The sequence below is a fragment of the Rutidosis leptorrhynchoides genome, chromosome 9, assembly GCF_046630445.1.
Source record: "Rutidosis leptorrhynchoides isolate AG116_Rl617_1_P2 chromosome 9, CSIRO_AGI_Rlap_v1, whole genome shotgun sequence".
Classification (NCBI taxonomy): Eukaryota; Viridiplantae; Streptophyta; class Magnoliopsida; order Asterales; family Asteraceae; genus Rutidosis; species Rutidosis leptorrhynchoides.
Genome location: NC_092341.1, coordinates 348,675,419 through 348,689,207, shown reverse-complemented (window position 1 = coordinate 348,689,207; position 13,789 = coordinate 348,675,419).

Sequence of the window (13,789 nt, the reverse complement as noted above, 5' to 3'; positions counted from 1 at the left end):
CATTAAGGAAATTGGATCTTTATGAAAACATTTGATCTTTTGAAAATTAAATCTAGTTTTTACCCTAGATAAGTTTTCCGGAATAACCCTTTACCGGTGTTTGCAAAATATTTTTGTGGGTTTGGTGGGTTTCAGATTTGAAAATTTTAGCTCAAAACTTGCGGTTTTGTGTCACCCACTTGCTAACCTTGTATTTGGAAAGCAACACGTCCAGTTTACTTGTCCCGTATATTACCTTTCGGCAAACTACCGTCCGGTTTTAAAGGGAAGCGTTGAACAAGCAACTGTTAAGGCAATGTCCCGTGACATGCTTTTGATTATGGTCTATAACGTGTCGGACGCAATTACTATCCTTGGTAGGAGCAATAGTAAAGCTCACCCTTATAATTTGTCGGTTTGGCACGAGGTCCTGTCTTTGACCATGCTATGCAACCACCGTTCTTACGGTTGACACCCGATTTAATTCAGGTGACCTAATGAATTCCAGGTGAATTCCTAGGATTTTACGTTCAATGGTAATGAACGCATTGAAAATAGGGTTTTCAGAAAACAAATCGGTTTGTATTTTTGATCAAAATATTTTCTCGTTTAAGCTCGAGTTTAGATATCATTGAATTCCATGAGTTTGTAATTCTCAATCTTTAAGGTCAATCTCAAGGATTGAGTAATATCAGGCTTAAAAGCTGATTTTTGATCTTTAAGGAGATTATCCTTTCTGGGGATCTGATTCATTAGTCTTATCCAGCTAATTTGCACGGTGCCTCCCCATTGTACGAGATAAATCCTTCTCATGGTTAGGATAAATCTGACCACTTGGCGACCCTGTTTTATGCTGAGGTCCGTGGATTTCCTGCTGATTTTAGTGATGACTTTTCTAGATTTTTCGTCAACCTACAGCTGGTCTGAACGACAACTTCATGACCTAAATCAAGAAGTGCGTGTCTTTTTCGGAAGACTTTACTTCCTTTTAATGATGGAATTGATTCATCGTGTAGATCCATCTCTTCTTTTCTTTCATTGGGTAAAACAGTTTAGTTCAAAGCAAAAGTATTTTCAGTTATTTGTTACAAATATATGTGACATATGTTTAAAATAACTTGGTAAATTTTCCCACACTTGGCTTTTTATTTTTCTTTTTATCGTCCTCTATTCCATTTTAAATGAATTTTAACATTTTAGTTTGTTTCTCAATTTATGTCCTTTCCGAGGTAACAATAATTTCGGTGTTAAAACCTAGTTTTATCGTTCATAAATATGTATAAACATGATTTGAATTCATTTAATTGAAAATTTTGAAAAATTTTACTAGAATTGGGTAGTCAGTATATAAGACTAGGGCTGTTCTTTTTTATCAGAGAGCACTAGATTCTAATACAACTACTGCTTTACTAGTATTTTTAATGGTAACCAAGTGTTTAATATAAAAAATTTTAAAATCCGAAAGAATTTAACCCCTTCCCACACTTAAGATCTTGCAATGCCCTCATTTGCAAGAAATCAGTAACAATTTAAATTATTGAGGGTGATTTGTGTGAAAATGATTAAATTTTTACCAAAGTTTACAAATATATTGGCGTTTGTTTGCTGAATGATAAATGGTGCACATCATTTGTTCATTCCGTCTTGTTGTTATTTCACATATATTTTGCATCATTGTCGTCAAAATTACTTGCTTTTGCTGAACTTAATGCCAGTCTTTGAAAATGCGTTGTTTTACCCTGTTGTGTACATAAGATAAACTGCAAACATATATACATATTTTTGAAGTTTGGTATATTACCCCACATTCAAAAATTATTAAAATCTAAGAATAAAAGTTAGATAAATATAAAAATGATTACAATATTAACAAAAAATATTAAACATATCAATAATTACAAATTACAAAATAAAAATAAAAATAAGTAAACTAAGGATGATATTGGTACCAATAGGGGTTCCACGCATAACCATAAGTGCTATAGAATGCCTCGGCAGGGTCATACGTAGGATATGGTGGCTGCATCTCTATTGACCAAGGAGGGAAGACGGGTTTCGGTGTAGGAATATAGTTTCTACCTATGTGTTGGCAATGCGCTATGATCTGGTTCTGATGAACTTGCCAATCTTCAAATGCTCTCTGTCTAGCATTTTCGTATTCCTGAGAAGCTATAAACCTTTGCATTTCTTGCATCTGGTTCCCCCCTCCTACATTACCTTGTTCCTGGTTTCTCTCTACCTGTGGATGTCTACCATTGTATCGTACTGCGGCGTTATTTCGCCGCTTCAACACTTTCGCACCATGGTATACATTTAAACCTATAGTGTCGCGGGGTTCCGGCTCTTCTACTAATAATCCCCCCCGACTTATATCCACACCGAGATATTCACCAATCAAAGTAATAAAAATACCACCCCCTATTATGCTATGTGGACGCATCCCTCGAACCATAGCTGATAAATAATAACCCACACAATATGGTATACTTACAGCGCTGTGTGGGTCTCGAATACACATATGGTAAAACAAATCTTGTTCATTTACCTTTTCTTTGTTTTTACCCCTTTGTGTAATCGAGTTAGCTAAAAACCTATGTATTACTCTTAATTCGGCTCTATCTATATCCAAATAAGAGTAGTTTCCCCCTTTAAAACGGTGATGGCTTGTCATTTGACTCCACACACCGTGTGTATCAAAATTCTCATCTATTTTCCTACCGTTTAGTATCAATCCTCTACAATCGGCAGACGCTAATTCCTCAGGCGTATATATACGTAAAGCCTGAGCCATGTCCAGTAAAGACATGTGGCGCATCGAACCGCCTAACAAAAATCTAATAAAAGAACGATCGGTTAAACTGGCTACCCGATCATTCAACTCTATACTACATAACAACTCTTCACACCATACTTTATATACAGGTCTGCGTATGGTGAATAAACATATCCAGTCATTGAAAGAAGAATTACCATACCTCTGTACCAGTAATTCCCTAATTGGCCCGGCCAATTCTACAGCTTCCAAGGGTCCCCATTCTATGACCCTCGGTACCTCAACAACCTTGGAATGAAGAGTATGCAAACCCCGTTGATATTTTGGATAATCTATCCAAAGTCTGTCAAATCGCAGGTTCGGGTGCAACTGTTCCAAGTGCATATCTGAAAAGGTCATGACTGGATGAGGTACATCCTGCCTGTAGTAGTTATCTACCTCCTGTTGTTCCAAGTTCTCAGCAGGAGCATGGCGGGCTTGGGATGAAGATTCACCCCTTTCAGTCTGCAAAACACATCAAACACAAATTTTGTGCATCCAAATATGCATTAGTGTCAGCAAAATCATCAATTAAAATAATTACAATGACATTATCAATTTATATCAAACTTAAGCTTATTTCCACATTTTTATCAAATCTACACTTTTTCAAATAAGCATATACGAAAATTTTCGCCAAGTTCAAAGCTTTCAACTCAAATAACATGTCAAAATAATCATTACTAGCAAATAAACAAGTCTCAAATGGCATTATCTTTCAAAAATCAAGTTCATGAATTTTGGACTTGAAAAAGTCCACTTTAATTCTCAAAATCATGTTTAGGCTCAAAGTTTGGATCATTTAACTACCTAGACATGTTACACTACTCAATTTAGCAACAATTCATGACAAAAATCGGCCATAACCTGTTTATATCAAAAAGCCCCAAATTTGCTCAAGAACACAAACCCTAGATTCTAAAGATTTTGAAGTTTTTGGCTTCAAATCATGTTAACAAGCATCAATCTAGGTTATACATGCATAATATACTAACAATTTAACACTAATTACACTAAAAATTAACAAAATTCAAATTATGAAAATATGCTCAAGAACACACTAAAATTCGGATTTAAAGGTGATTTGGGGTGTAATTGTACCTGTTTTCTTGAGTAGTTCCTAGATATCATCCTTCTCAACATGATTGTAGTGAAAAATTTGAAGATTAACGGTGAAAAATTGAGTTTTTGGGATGATTTTTGTGGGTTTTTTCGAGCTCTTTTTCGCAGTTTTTTTCTGTGTTTTGTGTGTGTGGGAGTGACTGATCGTGTGCAGCTGTTTTATTTTTTTCTGTAATTTGGTCCCTCCGCGAGTCGCGGAGGTTTTAACTTAAAACTCCGCGAGTCGCGGAGTTATTTTTTTTTTTTTTTTTTTTTTTTTTTTTTTTTTTTTTTTTTTTTTTTTATAATCTTTAACTTATAAAACAATTAAGAAATTAATTTTAAAATTTTGTTTCCCTTGTTATTTAGGACGAGGTCGTTTCGGATCGATGTCCTAGTCCTTCCCTCGACAAAATTTTAAAATTTGTCTTTTTGTAGCGATTGTTTTAAAAGCTAAGATTTTTGGGTTTTTTTTATGTTTTTGGCATACTTTAAATCAATAAGATTAAAAATAATGATAATAAAAGTTCTCGTCCCTCCCTCGGGTAAAGCAATTTCGGTTCAAAGACCTAGTCTTCAACTTACGACGAATTTTAAAAGTCATATTTTTAACTTAATGAGATAAAGTAAATTTTTGTTTTTAAATTCACACAACATAAATATAAAATTCAAAATTAATATTAAAAATTAAAAATTCACACCAAACTCAAAATTTAAAATGCATAAAATTAAAATTTCATATTTTAAAAATTAAAAAATTCACACCAAACTTAATTTAAAAATTCATATTATAAATTTACACCAAACTTATATTAATTTTTCAAATATTTACAATTTTAAAAATATTGTTTTTATAAAGTTTACAATATTAATTTAAGATTTAAATATTAATTTTAAAAACATGGTAAAAATAAAATTGAAAATCTTTTTGTCTTTTTATTCCACTTTAATCAATCAAATATTATCAAAAATATGCGCCCCTCTTTTCGGTAAAGTAATTTCGGTTCCAAGACCTAATTTAACTCATGACGAATTTTTGAAATATTTTGGGTTGATTGATTAAAGATATTTATACCTTAAGAATAAACGTTAAATTTCGCAGTGATGTAATAAATTTTTGAATGATATCAATAATTTCGGTCGCCAAACCTAATTTTATTTAATACCAATTTAATACTTTTTAGCGAACAAATTAGCGTTTATTATCAAAAGGTTAAAAATAAAAATAAAAACTGTACAGACATACCTGTGAAATAGATTTCTTAGTTATATGATCTTTTATATTCATAAGATAGTCGGTTTAATTGGTCTTCCATGGCTGCATAGGCGTAACCTCGAGCATTCATTGTCTTTTCTTCTAAACATATGAACGGTCCGTCTCTGCATAAAGTAACAAATTCGGTATTTGAATAGGTTTGATTATTTGAACATTTACCTCCATGTGACCATTTTCCGCATTTGTGACATTTTTCTAGGTGTCGTGCTCTTCTTTTCGCTGCGGATTTTGATTTTCCTTTACCAAATTGTAACTTATTATCTTCGCATCTGGATCCTTTTCTAACTTCGTCCATTCTTTCTCTGATTACTGATACTAATTCACTCGGTAGTATGTCATTATTTCTTTTAGTGATCAAAGCGTGTAGCATTAGACCATGGTTTAGTTCACAGGCAGTCTTCATTACGTAAAAACCTAAAAAAAATAAAAATTCAGAATGGGGGGAGAAGACTAGTTCTTTAGGGTCTGCTAGGGAAAGACCATACGTGTTCCATTTTCGAGAACTACACGAAAACAGACAATCTAACTCTAACAGAAATTCATATTATTCTTTAAAGACTTGATTCTCCCCACACTTAGTTAGCTGTGGTGTCGAAATTGTGATTAACTTCGTTGTCGACTTCCATCGGACCCTGTATGTAATGTTTAACTCTGTGACCATTAACTTTAAATTCAATCCCATTTGAATTTATCAATTCTATCGTTCCGTATGGGAAAACTCTTTTGACTATGAATGGTCCAGACCATCTTGATTTCAATTTTCCAGGAAATAGCTTGAATCGTGAATTGAAAAGAAGAACTCTGTCTCCTTCTTTAAATTCTTTTGAACTTCTGATTCTTTTATCATGCCATTTCTTCGTTCTTTCTTTATAGATTAACGAATTTTCGTATGCTTCATGTCTTAATTCTTCTAATTCGTTTAGTTGACTTAATCGTAGACGTCCAGCTTCATGTAAATCAAGATTACATGTCTTCAAAGCCCAAAATGCTTTGTGTTCAATTTCTACTGGAAGATGACATGCTTTTCCATACACAAGTCTAAAAGGTGTGGTTCCAATTGGAGTTTTGTAGGCTGTTCTAAAAGCCCAGAGTGCATCCTCCAATTTAATGGACCATTCCTTCGAATTTGATCCTACGGTTTTCTCAAGAATACGTTTTAAAGCTCGGTTTGTATTTTCAACTTGTCCACTTGTTTGTGGATGATATGCGGTGGAGATTTTATGAGTTACTCCATATCTTTTAAGAACTTTCTCAAGTTGATTATTACAGAAATGAGTACCCCGATCACTTATTAAAGCTTTCGGTGTTCCAAACCTTGCAAAAAGACGTTTTAAAAAGTTTACTACAACTCGTGCATCGTTAGTTGGGAGAGCTTGTGCTTCCGCCCATTTAGATACATAATCAATGGCTACGAGTATATATAAATTATTATGAGATTTTGGAAATGGACCCATAAAGTCAATACCCCAAATGTCAAATACTTCACATACTTGGATGACATTTTGTGGCATTTCATCACGTTGACTTATTTTTCCGGCCCTTTGACATGCATCACAGGATTTGCAAAGAAGGTGTGCGTCTTTGTAAATTGTAGGCCAATAGAATCCAGCTTCATAAACTTTTCTTGCTGTTAGTTGAGGCCCATAATGCCCTCCTGTTGGTCCTGTGTGACAATGGTTTAAAATTTTACTAGCTTCATCTCCAAATACACATCGGCGTATTATTCCATCGGGACAACTTTTAAACAGGTGTGGATCTTCCCAGAAATAGTGTTTTATATCACTGAAGAATTTCTTTCGTCTTTGGTACGATAATCCTTTTTCAAGGAATCCACAAACTAAGTAGTTTGCATAGTCTGCAAACCATGGGATTTCTTTATAATCTATCTTCAATAGATATTCATCAGGAAAGTTGTCTTGTATGGCCGATTCATTTAGAACTTCTAATTCGGGATTTTCAAGACGAGAAAGATGATCAGCGGCGAGATTTTCTGCTCCCTTTTTATCTCGGATTTCAATATCAAACTCTTGTAAGAGTAAGATCCAACGGATTAATCTTGGTTTAGCATCTTGTTTTGAAAATAGGTATCTAAGAGCAGAATGGTCGGTATAGACCACCGTTTTTGCTAGAACGAGATATGATCGAAATTTGTCAAAAGCAAAGACAATAGCAAGGAGTTCTTTTTCAGTAGTTGTATAGTTCGTTTGTGCTCCTTGTAATGTCTTACTAGCATAATATATAGGTTGAAATCGTTTTTCAATCCTTTGTCCTAAAACGGCTCCCATTGCAAAATCACTTGCATCGCACATTAGTTCAAATGGTAGATTCCAATTTGGTGTTATCATGATCGGTGCATTAGTGAGTTTTTCTTTAAGAATATTAAAAGATTTGATACATTCATCTGAAAAGATGAATGGCGCATCCTTTTCTAGGAGTTTATTCATAGGAGTGGCAATTTTAGAAAAATCTTTTATGAAACGTCGGTAAAAACCGGCATGCCCTAGAAAACTCCTAACTCCTCTAACATTGGTGGGATGTGGAAGTTTAGCAATTACATCTACTTTAGCTCTATCCACTTCAATTCCTTCTTTTGAAATTTTATGTCCAAGAACGATGCCTTCTTTAACCATAAAATGGCATTTCTCCCAATTAAGTACTAGATTTGATTTTTCGCATCTAATTAGCATTCGTTCCAGATTAACTAGACATGATTTAAATGTATCACCGAAGACTGAAAAGTCATCCATGAATACTTCCATGCATTCTTCTATCATGTCATGAAAAATCGCCATCATACACCTTTGAAAGGTTGCAGGGGCGTTGCAAAGTCCAAATGGCATGCGTTTGTAAGCAAAAGTACCATAAGGGCACGTGAATGTGGTTTTCTCTTGGTCCTCGGGTGCTATTGGAATTTGAAAATATCCGGAAAATCCATCAAGAAAACAATAGTAACTATTTCCGGCTAATCTTTCCAACATTTGATCTATGAAAGGTAAGGGAAAGTGATCTTTTCTGGTGGCGTCATTTAATTTTCTATAATCAATACATACACGCCATCCTGTTACAGTCCTAGTAGGAATAAGCTCATTTTTCTCATTTGTGATGACAGTCATGCCACCCTTCTTAGGCACGCATTGAACTGGGCTTACCCATGGACTATCAGAAATTGGATATATCAAACCTGCATCTAGCAGTTTAATAATCTCTTTCTTAACTACATCTTGCATATTAGGATTTAGTCTTCGTTGACGTTGCACATACGTTTTATGACCTTCTTCCATAAGGATTTTATGTGTGCAATACGAAGGACTTATTCCTTTAATATCATGAATTTTCCATGCAATGGCTGGTTTATGAGCTTTCAACACAGAAATGAGTTGTGATTTCTCATTTTCAGTAAGAGAAGACGATATTATTACAGGTAATTCAGATTCACCATGTAAATAAGCGTATTCCAAATGGTTTGGAAGTGGCTTTAACTCTAATTTCGGAGGTTCTTCTATCGATGATTTATATCGATATCTGTCTTCTTCTTTTAGCATTTGAATTTCTTCTGTTGTTGGTTCATATCCATTAGCTATAAGTGTAGCTAACATTTCAGCTTCATCAATTGGTTCATTTCCTTCTCCTAAAGAACATTCTCCTGTTCCTTGTAATTCTGGAAATTCTTCTAATAATTCTGCATGTGCATCTATAGTTTGAATATAATAACATGTATCATCTGCAGATTGTGGTTGTTGCATTGCTCTATCAACTGAAAAGGTAACACTCTCATCCTCTATACTTAGGGTCAGTTTCTTACCGAACACGTCTATCATTGCTTTAGCCGTGTTTAAAAATGGTCTTCCTAATATAAGAGGAACTTGAGAATCTTCTTCCATGTCCAAAACAACAAAATCTACTGGAAATACTAAAGTACCAACTTTAACTAGCATGTTCTCCATTATCCCTCTAGGATATTTTATTGATCTATCGGCTAGTTGTATGCTTATTCTGGTTGGTTTCAATTCTCCAAGGTCTAGTTTAGCGTATAGTGAATACGGCATTAGATTTATACTAGCACCTAAATCTGCCAATGCTTCTATTGAACTAAGACTACCCAGAAAACATGGAATTGTGAAACTTCCTGGATCAGATAGTTTTTCTGGTATCTTATTCAACAGCACTGCTGAACAATTAGCATTCATAGTAACAGCCGAGAGTTCTTCCATTTTCTTTCTATTTGAGATTAGATCTTTCAAGAATTTAGCATACCTTGGCATTCCTGAAATCACATCAATGAAAGGAAGATTTACATTTATCTGTTTAAACATATCCAAGAATTTGGATTGCTCGGCTTCAAGTTTTTCCTTCTTCATTTTACTCGGATAAGGAAGTGGTGGTTGATATGGTTTAACATAAGGTTTATCCTTAACTGTGTTATCTTCATTAACCTTTTCAACTACCGGTTCTTTTTCCTTATCCTGATCAGGTTGTGGTTCTTGTGTAGTAGGAATAGTTTCATCAGAAGTTACAGGTATTTCAGGTGGTTTAAGTGTTGTACCACTTCTTGTGGTAATAGCTTTAGCTGTTTCATTCCGGGGGTTAGCATTCGTATCACTAGGTAAACTTCCCGGTTTTCTTTCACCTATTAACCTTGCTAGGTTACTTACTTCTTGTTCCAGATTTTGAATAGAAGCTTGTTGATTTCTAAATGCTTGAGCATTTTGTTCATTTGTTTGTTTTTGAGATGTGAAAAACTGCGTTTGAGTTTCAACTAGCTTCGTCATCATATCTTCTAAATTCGGCTTTTTATCATCGGTTTGTTGTGGTGGTTTGTTTTGAAAATTAGGTCTTTGCTGATTATAAGTATTATTGGATACTTGTTGATTGCTAGGACCTTGTTGGTTGTTGTATGGAATATTTCGGTTATAATTCTGGTTTTGATTGTAAATCGGTCTTGGCGGTTGATAATTATTCTGATAATTATTTCCAGGCCTTTGGTTTATGTATGAAATATTCTCTCTTTGTTCCATTGTCAATTCAATATTGAGACAATCTTTTGTCAAATGTGGTCCTCCACACTGCTCACAACTAATTCGTATAGCATGAATATCTTTAGTCATCTTTTCCATTCGTCTCTCGAAAGCATCTATCTTTGCGGAAATGGAATCTAAGTCATGGCTAGAATCGGCTCTAGCTGCTTTAGATGATCTAATGATGTCTTTTTCTTGGTGCCACTCATGTGAGTGGGAAGCAGTATTATCTATAATTTTGTAAGCATCAGTTTCGGTTTTCTTCATAATAGAACCACCAGCTGCTATATCTATGTCTTTTCTTGTAGTGATGTCGCATCCTTGGTAGAATATTTGTACTATTTGACAGGTGTCTAAACCATGTTGCGGACATCCTCTTAACAACTTTCCATATCTTGTCCACGCCTCATATAGAGTTTCATTTGGTTTTTGTGTGAACGTAACAATTTCTGCTTGAAGTCTTACGGCTTTAGATGCAGGAAAGAATTGTTTAAGAAATTTGTCAATTAAAACGTCCCATGTATCAATCGCCCCTTCAGGTAACGATTCCAACCAATCTTTGGCTTCTCCCTTTAAAGTCCAGGGAAATAACATGAGATATATCTGTTCATCCTCCACTTCTCGGATTTTAAATAGTGTGCAGATCCTATTAAAGGTACGTAGATGTTCATTTGGATCTTCCTTTGGCGCACCACTAAATTGGCATTGATTAGTTACCATGTGTAGAATTTGTCCTTTGATTTCATAATCTGGCGCATTAATGTCTGGATGAGTAATTGCGTGACCTTGGCCAGTGCGTTTAGCTCTCATTCGGTCTTCCATACTTAAAGGTTCCAGATTCTCCATATTTGAATTTGTTGAATCGGTATCACTAGATGATTCTGATTTAATAGTTCGTTCCTCAACAATCTCTGTTTGAATGATTGGTGGTTCCGGAGGAAAGTTTAATGGTTCAGGATCTATGAACCGTTCCTGAATATTTTCTGGATTCTCAATTGTGAGGTTGGGTTCAAAAAATGGATTATCGGAAATTTGAACTGAAGTACTTGGTCGACTGGATGACGATTCTAAAGAAAAATCAACGGCGGTTATATTTGTTAAACGATGTCTTGATCGAGTTACAGGTGGTGAACGTACAAAAGGTGATGAACGTCTTGCTCGGTGCATTCACAGAATATCCTATTAGTTTTAAAAAGGAAAGAAAAATTATAATAAGTTATCCAATCAATAGACTTTTCTGATTTTGCCCACGTTTCGAATAGCCAAAAGATGCAGCAGAGGGGCAGGATTCGTTTGGTCTCAATATAATTGAGGACTGTTTGGCTCCAATAACCCGGTCCACGTACAAATCCAACTATTACTACGAACCAGAAAATTTTGATGTCTATCAATTTAACCACTTAAAATAAATTTTCGTAATTTTAAGAAATTTAGATAAGAAGTAGAATAAAATTCTAAGTCCTAAAACTAGAATAGCGAGAAATAAGAGAGAAAAAGATTGCGCGTCGAAAAATGTCGAAAAAGAAAAAAAATGGTTGAAAAATAAAAGGTAACGGAAAAATAAAAGAAACTTATCAAAACTTAAAAATACTTAACTAATTTAACCTTATTACTACAACTAACTTAAAATTATAATCGCAAATTGAAATTACTAATTGGAATGATAATTGATACATAGTAAAAGGTCTAAAAATATTAAAGCTTACAAGGAAAAACTAAATCCCAAATGGAAATAACTTAAAAAGAAACTAAAACTTAAAAAGGCGTCGCAAAATTCTAAAGCACCTAAATCTTAGTCTAAAGAAAAAGCACTTAAGGAATTCTACGGCAAAGCCTAAAAATATAGGAGTAAAAATAACTATAGCAAAAACTAAGTTTAAAATTAATTATGAGCTAAAAAATATAAATATTACGCTACAACGATTAAAAAGGTACAAAATATAAAAATATACAAAAAGTTGTAAAAAGTACAATTTTTATAAAAATATTATTTTTATATTATTTATTTAATTAAAACTACTAATTTTACAATTTTAATAAAACTAATTAAACAAAATACATAAATATAAAGTAAAAAGTAAAAATAAAACTAAAATTAATAATAATAATAATAATTAAGTAATTAATAATAATAATAATAAATTAAAACCCGTGATTAGGGTTTTGTCCGTGTGTCAGAAACCCTCCGCGAGTTGCGGTGAATAAAGAGGAAAACCCCGCGAGTCGCGGGGATCCAGAAATCAGTTGACAGGTAGTACTTTTTACGCGTTTTTCTTTTTTTTTTTTTTTTTTTTTATTTTGTTTTCTGTTTTTAATTTAAATAAACGATTTTTAATAAAATTTATATTTTTATAAATTAAAATAAAGATAAAGAAACTTATAAAACTTAAATATTTAACAAAATCCTAAAAATACTTATATTTTTGTTTTTCTTTTTATATTTTTGAATGATTAAAACGTAATTTTTACAAAAACGACTTTTAATAAAAGTAGATAAAAATTTTTTTTTTTTTTATATTAGCGTTGCGCTTCCGGCTTTTAAGAGTTATGTCCCCGGCAGCGGCGCCAAAAATACTTGATGTCGAACGAGGTGTATATAAAATAGCTTATATTTTACGCAGGAAATACTATTAAATACGATACAATTTTACACAAGATATTTATTTATTTATAGAATGGATATACTTAAACCTTGCTACAACACTTATAGGCAGTGTACCTAATCGTACAGTAGTGTAGTTTTTAGTAAGTCCGGTTCGTTCCACAGGGAAATCTTTAAACAAAACTCAACGCTATATTAGTTTACTTTTATTAAAAATATAAATATATATATAAGTAATATTATTATTATAAAGAGGGGTTTTTACCGTTTAATGACCGGTTTGTCGATTTTAAAACTTTAGTCGCAGTTAAAACCTAATGTAAAATATAAAATAAATACAAGACTTTAAATTAAAGCGTAAAGTAAATAACGATAATGAAATTGCGAATAATAAAAATGCGATAAAATTAAATTACGATAATTAAAAAGTACGATAATTAAAAGTGCGATAAAATGAAATAACAATAAATAAAATGCGATAATTAGAAGTGCAATTAAATATAAAATAAAGGAAATAAAATATGAAATAAAAGAATTATGCTTATTTAAACTTCCGTAATCATGATGTTTGACGTGTTGGTTTTAGTTTTATGCCCATGGGTTAATTGTCCTTTGTCCTGGATTATTCAATATGTCCGTCTGGTTTTTGTCCATAACAGTCCATCAGTCATAAATATAAATTGCAAGTGTCCTTGTCAAATTATTATTATACCCGAAGATAAATATTCCAACTAATTGGGGATTCGAATTGTAACAAGGTTTTAATACTTTGTTTAATGAATACACCAGGTTATCGACTGCGTGTAAACCAAGGTTTTATTACTTTGTTAACAATTACACCAATTACCCTTGAATGTAATTTCACCCCTGTTTTGATTATTCTAGTGGCTATTAATCCATTCCCGTGTCCGGTTAAATGAACGATTATTCGTACATATAAATACCCCGCCCATCGTGTCCGATCGAGTGTATATGGTAATTTATAGGGACGCCCAATTGTAAAT